Genomic DNA, 9,120 nt, shown 5'->3' with positions numbered 1-9,120 from the left:
AAAAGTAATAGGGAAAGAATTAAAGGTGGAAAATTTTCCCCTCAAACAGTTAAAAACAAAGAAAGAATTATTTATCTGGCAGTCTTTGGGGTCAATTAATGGTCTTCCATGATCTACATTTTAAGCTGGAAATCTCATAAGTCTATTTGCTGGAAAGAACTGTTGCTATTATTAAAAGGCTTTCGTCTGCCTGAAAATGCAATCCATAGGTATGGAACATTTTTTTGTTTGTTTGTTTTTTATTTTAAAAGATATGTGATTACAAGACTTCTCCATATCAGCTTATGCCTTCTCAGATCTTTTCCTCTAAACTTGCTGTCAATCCAGGCACACTTGTAGTTCCTGAATTTACAAGAAATTCTATACAGATTCCTTAAATAAGAAAAAATCTCTCTTTTTATCACCTCTGAAACCTGGTTATACATCTGCTCTGAGAAGCACAGATATATTTTGAGTTAATTTACTTTTTTTTACTAGCTAGTAAGGTGCGCATTACAATGAAACAAAAATACTTAAAGATCAAGTTCAAGCCACTTGAAGACAATAAAAAAGTTCTTGTTGAAAATGAAGATTAATTTTTTTCAACATAGTAGGCATTAGGAATCATATAAATGAAAGACATTTGAACGATATGCTGATTTTAAAAACAACATTGGATCCCATAATGCAGAAACATAAGCAAGTGCTCATCAATTAGCTAAGGATATATCACAATTCTGAATCTAAGCTATATTTAGAGTTTATTTACTTTTCATCAATCCAAGTGACAACCTATGCACTTACCAAAAAGCCTGTAACTATAGGAAATATATCTGGGCTTAATTCTAACATTTCTGAAATAAAACAAATCTTGGCCAGCTAGAAACAACAGTGATGTACTTTGCTTCTCAGTCTCAAAGGCAAGATGGTACTCTCTTATTGAAATTAAACATTCCCATCAATAGTAATTTATTGAATCAGTCCACTGGCTTTAACTGAAAACTGTGCTTTTTTTGTGATGCCTTGTATTGCCTGACAAGAACTTTCATGAGTCTAGAGCAAGACAAGAAAGCAAAACAAAATATGTTCAATGTGACATTATAAATTCTTCCTGCCAACAATGCTACATTACAATTTCCAGCTGGTAAGACAAATTTGTACTATTTTGTAAATGCAAATAAAGTATTTTCAATTCTATTTTTTCTTCCAAGTCATGTTGCTTTTCAGTGCTATGAGTGATTTAGTGATTTTTAAATGAAATGCAAACATTTGAAATCTGCTGTAAACTGCATTTATTTATATCAAAACAGTACTGGTGATTTTAAATATAGTACTTCATCAGTTCTTTTAATCAATTAGAAGATCTGTCAGTAAGCCAAATATATTAGAAAAATATCTCTTGCCTATTGCTTTTTAGACTTCAATTTCACTTAGTGCATTTCCTGCTGACTATATGGTGTTTGTGCTGTCTGGCCAGTATCTCTAACATCTATGGGAATGTCCTACATGAATTAAGATATCTTTGAAGAATGTTAAAAAGTCTTGCCTGCTGGTTATGAAACAAAAAGCGTAGTTATTATTAATAAGAAGAAAAGTAAAATATAGCAACAATAATTTAAAATTGCAATTAAATTATTACACTACCAAAATAAAACCAGGAAAACATCAGCTTAAAGGTAAAAAGATGTATTTAATCACATGGATTAAGTACACAGCAAAACCCTCAGCATGGCATTTCTGAATTCCTGAGACATTTGCAAAGGAATCATTATTCCATGCAGATTCGGCCTTAACAACACAAAAAGAAGAAATTTCAAAGTAAATGCATAAGAAATCTTTTATAAACAATGATGTGCAGACATTTCCACTAAGTTCACATGAAACAGGTAAGAACTATGATACATTCTCACAAGAAAGTACTGCCCATTATGAAAAGAACATGTCACACTGTTCTGTTTGCAATGAACTGAGCTTCAAATTCATCACTGATTGAATTTAGTAGTCACAATAACTCCTCAGTGACGTCCTAGATAACTTGGAAAAACAAATGTGTATCATCTCCAGAAAAATGCTGATCTACCATCAGCAGCTGTGAGCGTCTGATAAAATTTTGCTGTTTTCAGCTTCAGATTTCATCCAGTGTAAGAATGTACTCGAAAAGGAGAATGCTGTGCAGTTTGACAAGAAGCATTTTCCTGCTAGCTACTGCATTTAAAGCAGAAGGCATTAATTTTATGCCTAATTTTCCCTGAAGTCCCAGGGAAATTCCAAAAGCAGTGAATTGCAGTTACTAAAAATAGGAAAAATTCTTATTTTTAATGAGCTTTTGTTTTTAATGACATCTAAAGATCTAAAGGTTTTGATACTTAAAGATCCTAATAAAGGAATTACAATGAAAACTGACACAATCTTTGGCAAAAACTTGTGCCTCTCTTGGAATTAACTGATTGTTACAGTTTTAAGTGATCTATCCACTACTGATTTTTCCTCACAGCAAAATCATAGGACAAGGTTTGCAAATTAATTATTTTAGGGTAATGCTATTGGTTTGCAAGATTAAGAATGAGTAAGGAACATAAAAAGGACTTCACACTTTACTATTTGAAAATGACATCTGAAATAGAAATAATTACATCCATGAATTATTACTTCGAGTACTATTTACCTTAGTCAGATTTAAGACTGTATTTTACACTGTATGCAGTGCACCTCCAGATTATGTTGTCAAATACAGCAAGCATCAGCTAGAGAGGGCAGTTCTCATCTAACAGGGAGAGAGATGCAGTCCGCATTAGGGATCTGCTGAATTAAACCTGAAGATCAGAGACACTCCCATTAAAATAATGTGTTCAGTAGCCTACAGGACTTTGAAGGTTTCTGTTTTTCCAAAGCACCAGAACATATTTATTTGATGATGGCAGGAAGAATGTATTTATTCTCTAGTTTGTTCACAGAACTGCAAGAACTAGGTTCAAAATTAAGCTAAAATGTATTACTGCCAATCAGCCCTCAAAGATTTTATAGCATGCAGTGATCAGAAGGGAAATCCAGGAGTGGTTTTAACTCTGAGTTTCAAAAACCTCAGCAATTTGCACACTTTCCTCAGTAATGTGGAGTTATAAGATTACTACACTTTTCAGTATTTACTACATTGCTGCTTGCATAATTGAAATAGGTTAGGATATATGTACATTCCACTTTGTCCTGAGGGAAATGGTTGTGCAACAGTCTGTTGTTGCACCATGATTCAGCTGATTCTGAAGAGATTAAAATCATAGAGCTCTGAGAGACTTAGAAAAAAGACTTCCCTGCAGTGAGTGGTTTCACTGCAGTTATGAGTGCGTTCTAAAATAATTCATTAATTTTGACATCCCTGTACAATTAATGGAATTCTAGTTTGGTAGATAAAGTGAGGTTCACAGCCCTTCCTGTTTTACTCACCACTCTTCTTGCTTCTTTGAACCTAAGCCATTTTCAAAGTGCTGGCTGCAATGTGGAAGAGACAATATTAAACATTTTGTATTCATGAAGATGAAAATAAATGGAATGATGTCAGAATGCCTAGTTACATGACTTCATTTGGTTCTGGAAGATAGATGTTTTTGATGATGACAAAAATAATCAGAAATATCTTTCACATCTCTTATGTTGGTAGATTTACTTGTGTGAACTTCAGGATGGGATTAAGAAGGCTGTCAGTAGTTGTTCTGTAGCGAAGCCAGCACTGTATCCTGCAAGTGACTTGTCATCCTGGCAGGCCTGTGGGATGTTGAGTCATTTCTGTAGAACTTGAGTGGCATTAATGCAGCACTCAAAAGAAAGCTATAGTCCTGTGATCCCCAGTCTGCTCAAAGAAAGCTGCAGCTTCCAAGCACAACTTGAATCAGAAACCTGGCTGCTAAAACTCATCCAGTTTTGCTGTGGGAGAGAAGAGTTACCATGGTATCAGCAACTTTAATTATAAATTTGGGGGAAAAAAAAGAAAAGAAAAAAAAAGAAAAAAGATTGTTAATGGATTCCTATGGGGTCTCCAGGAACATAGATAACACTAGATCAAGTGGAACAATTGCTGTCCACTTGTTTGTGACTGTGTCGTATATACAGACAGCGCTCTCAGATTTCATGGAAATCCCATGGAGAAATTTTTGTTAATTTGATCGGACAGGTACTTACTGGGTACTACTCTGTTTGATGTACTTCTTTCCCAAATCTTCAGCTACTGCCCAGCTGGGGTTGAAATCATGCACCTGTTGGTACTGTGAACTGTAGCTCGTGAAGAAGGATGAGAGGAAAATAGATTGAACCTCCTTGCCTTGGCAAATGTGCAATTGTTTCTGATTCTGGATTTAGTTAAAATAACTAGGTTAAATGATATTCTTATGCATGGTTTTCCACATTAGACTTACCCCTTCATCAACAGCAAGCAGTTTTTTCAGCAAAGCTTCAATGCTAGCTGCCTGCTGTCAAGATTCACAAATGTCTTGTGCAGTAGAGTGCACAGAATACAAAAAAGAAAATGCTGCAGTAAAAAATGAAAATTTTACCTTGAGGTCCCTTCCAACTCAACTATGCTCTCACTCTGTGAGTCACGTTGGAATTCATATTGGAGTGCCTTGTAGAGATGTACTTCTCTCATGGACAGTGGATTGCAGTGGAGGGATAACAATTTAAAATTTTAAACCAAAAGAGAGGAGATTTAAGTTAGCCATTAGGATTTATTTATTTATTTATTTATTATTATTTTTTTTAAACACAGAATTTGGTGAGGCACAGGTTCTGGATGTCCCATCCCTGGAGGCATTCAAGGCCGGGTTGGATAGGATCCCAAGCATCCATGGCTGGTGGTTGGCAACGCTGCCCATTGCAGGGGGTTAGAACTAGGAGATCAGTAAGGTCCTCTCCAATCTAAACTGTTACATGATTCCATGAGTATGAATGCCATTCAACCTAGGACACCTCTGTTTTTCTAACTTAAGAATGCCCTCAGCAGAACATTTGAATAAGAAGAAGGTGCTTTACCTATAATCTATGTAGCTTCAGACTGATGAAGGGAAGATAATTTGGAAAACTGACTGCCAAAAGAATAGGATATGTGAAGATACGTGCCACCAAAGCCCAGCTTTGGAAGAGTAAACTGATAGGAGGAAAGTGTAGATGATTTTAACAGTCAGCTCTCTCACAGCTGAACATGAAAACACACATGTAGAGTAGTCACAAAGTAAGGAGTTCCTATGTTCATATTTTTCTCAAAAGACCTCTTACGATATTTATGTCTTTGTGTAAGATATCTACAGAAAGACTGTTGTAGTGTGCTCTTACATACACGTATTAGTGCACAGACAGTTACATTTGATGCACCCACCTTGCTCACCACATTATAGTTTCATATTGAAATGTTTATTTTTGCTATTGTTGCTTCTCAAGAGAAGAAAGTGCTAAACCTAAGAATAGGAAATGCAGAGATTGCAATTTCTTCAAACAATACATAATGCATTTTGAAGGAATCAAAGCGCCAGTATGATAGCATAACTTTTTTTTTTTTCTTTAAAGTTGCCTGTTTACTTCTTTCAGCCTCTCTCCCATTCCTTGTGTTGACAAAGAACAGCAACAATACCCATGATAAAAACGTGCTTCCTTAAATGAAGCTGTTGCTTCATTTAATAATAATAATAATTCTGCATGTTGGAGGGTTGACATATTACAAAGGCAGCAGGCTGAGGCTAAGTACCTAAATACATGCTACAGTAAAAGCAAGGGTCAAGAAACATGATACGTATTCATGTATTAATATATAAAGGAATTAAAGTGTATCATTTCTGTCAGTCTTTTAGTATTTTAGATAAAGCATTTCAGCGAGACTATTGTCTCGCTCCAATTTATAAGAGAGAGATGAGGTTCTTTAATATCTGTGTACCTGGCGTGAGATTAACAAACAATGGCTCATATGTTGTTCCATCCAGTTTATTACCAAACCTAATCAGGGAGACGGGGAAGGGAAGGAGGGTCATAGAAAAGATGGGAAAGAAGCAAGAGTTGCAGTTAGCGAGGATAGTCACCAGCAGGATCCAGCAGCACCCTGTTGCATGGCGTTTGAAGGTCCCAGGCAGACACAGGAGGAGATAGCAAGCAGGTAGACGAGGAAGTCGAGGAGCCAATCCTTGAAGCAGCAGCAGCGCTCAGGCAGCAGGCACAGGAGAGTTCGACAACATGCAGGAGTCACCTCACGAGGAATCTGATCATCAGGAATCCCTCTTCTTCTTCATGAGGAATCTGTTGCCAGAAACCTCAGTTCTTCTTCATGGGGAATCTGCTGCCAGAAACTTTCCTCAAGGTTTTCAGTTCCTCTTTTGTCCTCCTTGTTCTCCTGCCTACCTGACAAGGATGGGCCTCGAGCAAAAGTCACTGAGTACCCCCTGAGATGGCCATCATCCTGAGATAGGTGCAGAAAGGAGCACTTCACAGCTATTTAGCTGCAGCTCATCTCACTCTCATTGCCCCTGGCCTTGTCCATCTGCATCCCCCCACACAAGGGATCTCACAACCTTTGCCCAGGACTTGCCTGGCCTTGTTCATCTGTGTCCTTCAGACAAAGGATTTCACAATCCTTGCTCGGGACTTGAACAAGTCCATCTGTGTCCCCAGCAAGCTTTGAGACACAGACGTTAACAGAATAATATCTTACAGAATAATATCTTACAACTATCAGTAGGGAACATATTTTCTTTCAAAGTCGCTATCTGAACACAGACAATATATAATATATAATATCTTCTTTACGTAATATAAAGTGGAAGTGCCCAAACATAGTGCAAGTATACTCTAAAACAGTTGTTTGATAATTGATCTTTAAGGAATAACAGTCAGCAACTAAATCGAGATACTAATTCATCCTAAGTTCTAATTAAATTTTTAGGCCTTATTTAAAAGCTGCACATAATCTGAATTCCCATCAAGTTCCTATTCACTCTCTGAACTTACGATATTTATGGCCTCTGCCCACTGTTTTGGCATGACTCCTTGCTTTATTGCTTATGGATCAATCTTCTGTAAGTCTTTCTTTCTACAAATCTACCTACAGTTTTCATCAAATTAAAAAGTCTACCATATTCATTTTGTGGGTTTTTCTTCTCAAATTTTAAATATTTATCACCTCTTTCTTATCACAAAGGCTTTATAGGCATAGAGAGAAATGAACCTTTAACTTAATGCTAATTCTTTGTACTGTGAAGAGGAGATCACAGAAGGGCTGGGGCTTGGAAGGGACTTTTCAGATCACCTAGTTAAAATGAAGCAAAACATTCATCTTCAACTGAGCAATTCCATGATTCTCTGATTCTAACATGACAGAACTTCTGAAATATATTTTTATATATGTCGTATATATATCAAAATAAGCTTTTGAATGTGTATAGTTATATTTAATTCACTTTTGGTAAGAGAAGAGAAAGAACAATGCTCTCTTTCCGCCCTGCAAGTGATGTGATAAGTAGAAACCAGCCTAAAGATTTCAGCAAGAAAACAGCCCACACCGAACAAACATGCTGCAGCTGACATCATTTCAGCACATTTTATCTTTCAAAAATACTTATAAGCATGTTTCATTGTTGCTTACATCATTGCATTTCACTATAATGAATAACTGACAAGTGTCATTAATGACAGGAGACAGAGAGATGTTCCTGAATTTTCTTCTTTCCCCATGGTATTTGCAGTGAGCTGACCTTGGCTGCTTGTGAGATGCTCACCCTGCTACTCTTTCATCTCAACCAGATCATCTCAACTAGTCAGATGGATAAGATGAGATGGAAGAGCTTTTGGGTTGAGTTAAGGACAGGGATATCACCCCTCAATTAGCCTCATATGCAAAACAGATTCAACTTGGAGAATCTTAATTAAATTTATTGCCAACTAAAAAATAAAGTAGGACATTGAGGAGCTAAGCTAAGACCTTTCCCCAGTCCTGCCTTCTTTCCAGCCTCAGTTGTCCGCCCTGCGCTCTTCTGCCTCCTCCATTGCCCTACCTAAGCATTGGAAGGCAGATGGGAACTGAAAGCCGTAGTCAGATCATGTCACCTCTGCCACCCCTTCCTCACACTCTTCCTCCACTCAAGCTCGTGGCTGTTTTATAAAATGGTCCAGCATGAGTCCTGTCCATATCATGATGGACTGCTCCAACAGGGATCCTGCAGCTCCACTGCAGGTTCTCCTGCAGGGCTCTGCATGGACTGTGTTTCCTTTTCGCTTCAGCCACTGCTGCCCTGCGGACTCCTTCACAACTGCATGTGGAGACGTGCTCTGTGCAGTGACTGCAGGCTACAGGGGAGAGTTTCTCCTCCACAGGCCTCTCCTGGGTTGCAGTAAGCTCTGCTTCAGGCCTACAGCTCCTTCTTCTGCAGTGACCTTGAAGGCTGGAGAGCTGCCCTCTCACATTTGCATACTTGCCTTTCCCTTTTCTAAATGTATAAGAGGCATCGCCAGTGCTGCCAATGGGCTCTACCTTGGCCAGCAGGAGGACAGCCTGCTGCCCGGAGCTAGCTTTGCCTCACTCAGGAGCCCCTGGTCCTTTTGCAGAGTCCCCATGCTGCCAAAACCCAATTAACCCAATACAACACACATAAAAACTCCAGGGTTTATCTTACTCGTAGATCTAATTTTAAGCCTAATGATGGCAATTCCAGGATAGAGCCGGAACATAATTATGTCCTCCCATTCAATAAATGCACAGAGGCAGCTAGGCACACCGAAACCTTTGCCGAGGGTGCCTGTGACCCAGTTCCCAAGCTCCATTCCACAGATCCCAGCCCAGCAGGCTGCAGACGGCCAGCTTCTGGAGATGCATCTGAAATTCAACCAGGTTTAGTCACGCTGCTAATAATAGCCCAGCCACTGCAAAGGGTGAAGAGAAGCAGTAGCTTCAACCCTTACCTAGCCTGAAGAAAAATGCAGTTCTTTAAAGAAATACATACATACTCAAGCGTTAAAAACCGCGACTACTACAACGTTTAAGCTCCGAGGACAAGGTATTCCATCCCTTAAAGCAGACCCCACGCCGGATGGCCGACATGATAACTTCCCACTTCCGCCTGAAATCTCATCGACACTCCGAGAGCCGAACGCCCCTCACAATCCCACCCCGAGCCC

General features: G+C 38.6%; 1 long non-coding RNA gene across 1 annotated transcript; it reads right to left on the bottom strand.

Moving 5' to 3' along the window:
* Positions 1–5,924: 5,924 nt before the first annotated feature.
* Positions 5,925–9,105, bottom strand: LOC128089404 (uncharacterized). Its single transcript, XR_008210504.1, has 2 exons — positions 8,950–9,105; positions 5,925–6,347 (listed from the first exon to the last, which is right to left on the bottom strand). It is a non-coding gene; the product is annotated as an uncharacterized LOC128089404 (long non-coding RNA).
* Positions 9,106–9,120: the final 15 nt, after the last annotated feature.

Source organism: Tympanuchus pallidicinctus, unplaced genomic scaffold, assembly GCF_026119805.1.
Source record: "Tympanuchus pallidicinctus isolate F22 unplaced genomic scaffold, pur_lepc_1.0 scaffold4, whole genome shotgun sequence".
Taxonomy (NCBI): Eukaryota; Metazoa; Chordata; class Aves; order Galliformes; family Phasianidae; genus Tympanuchus; species Tympanuchus pallidicinctus.
This window is presented reverse-complemented; position numbering and strand designations above follow the sequence as displayed.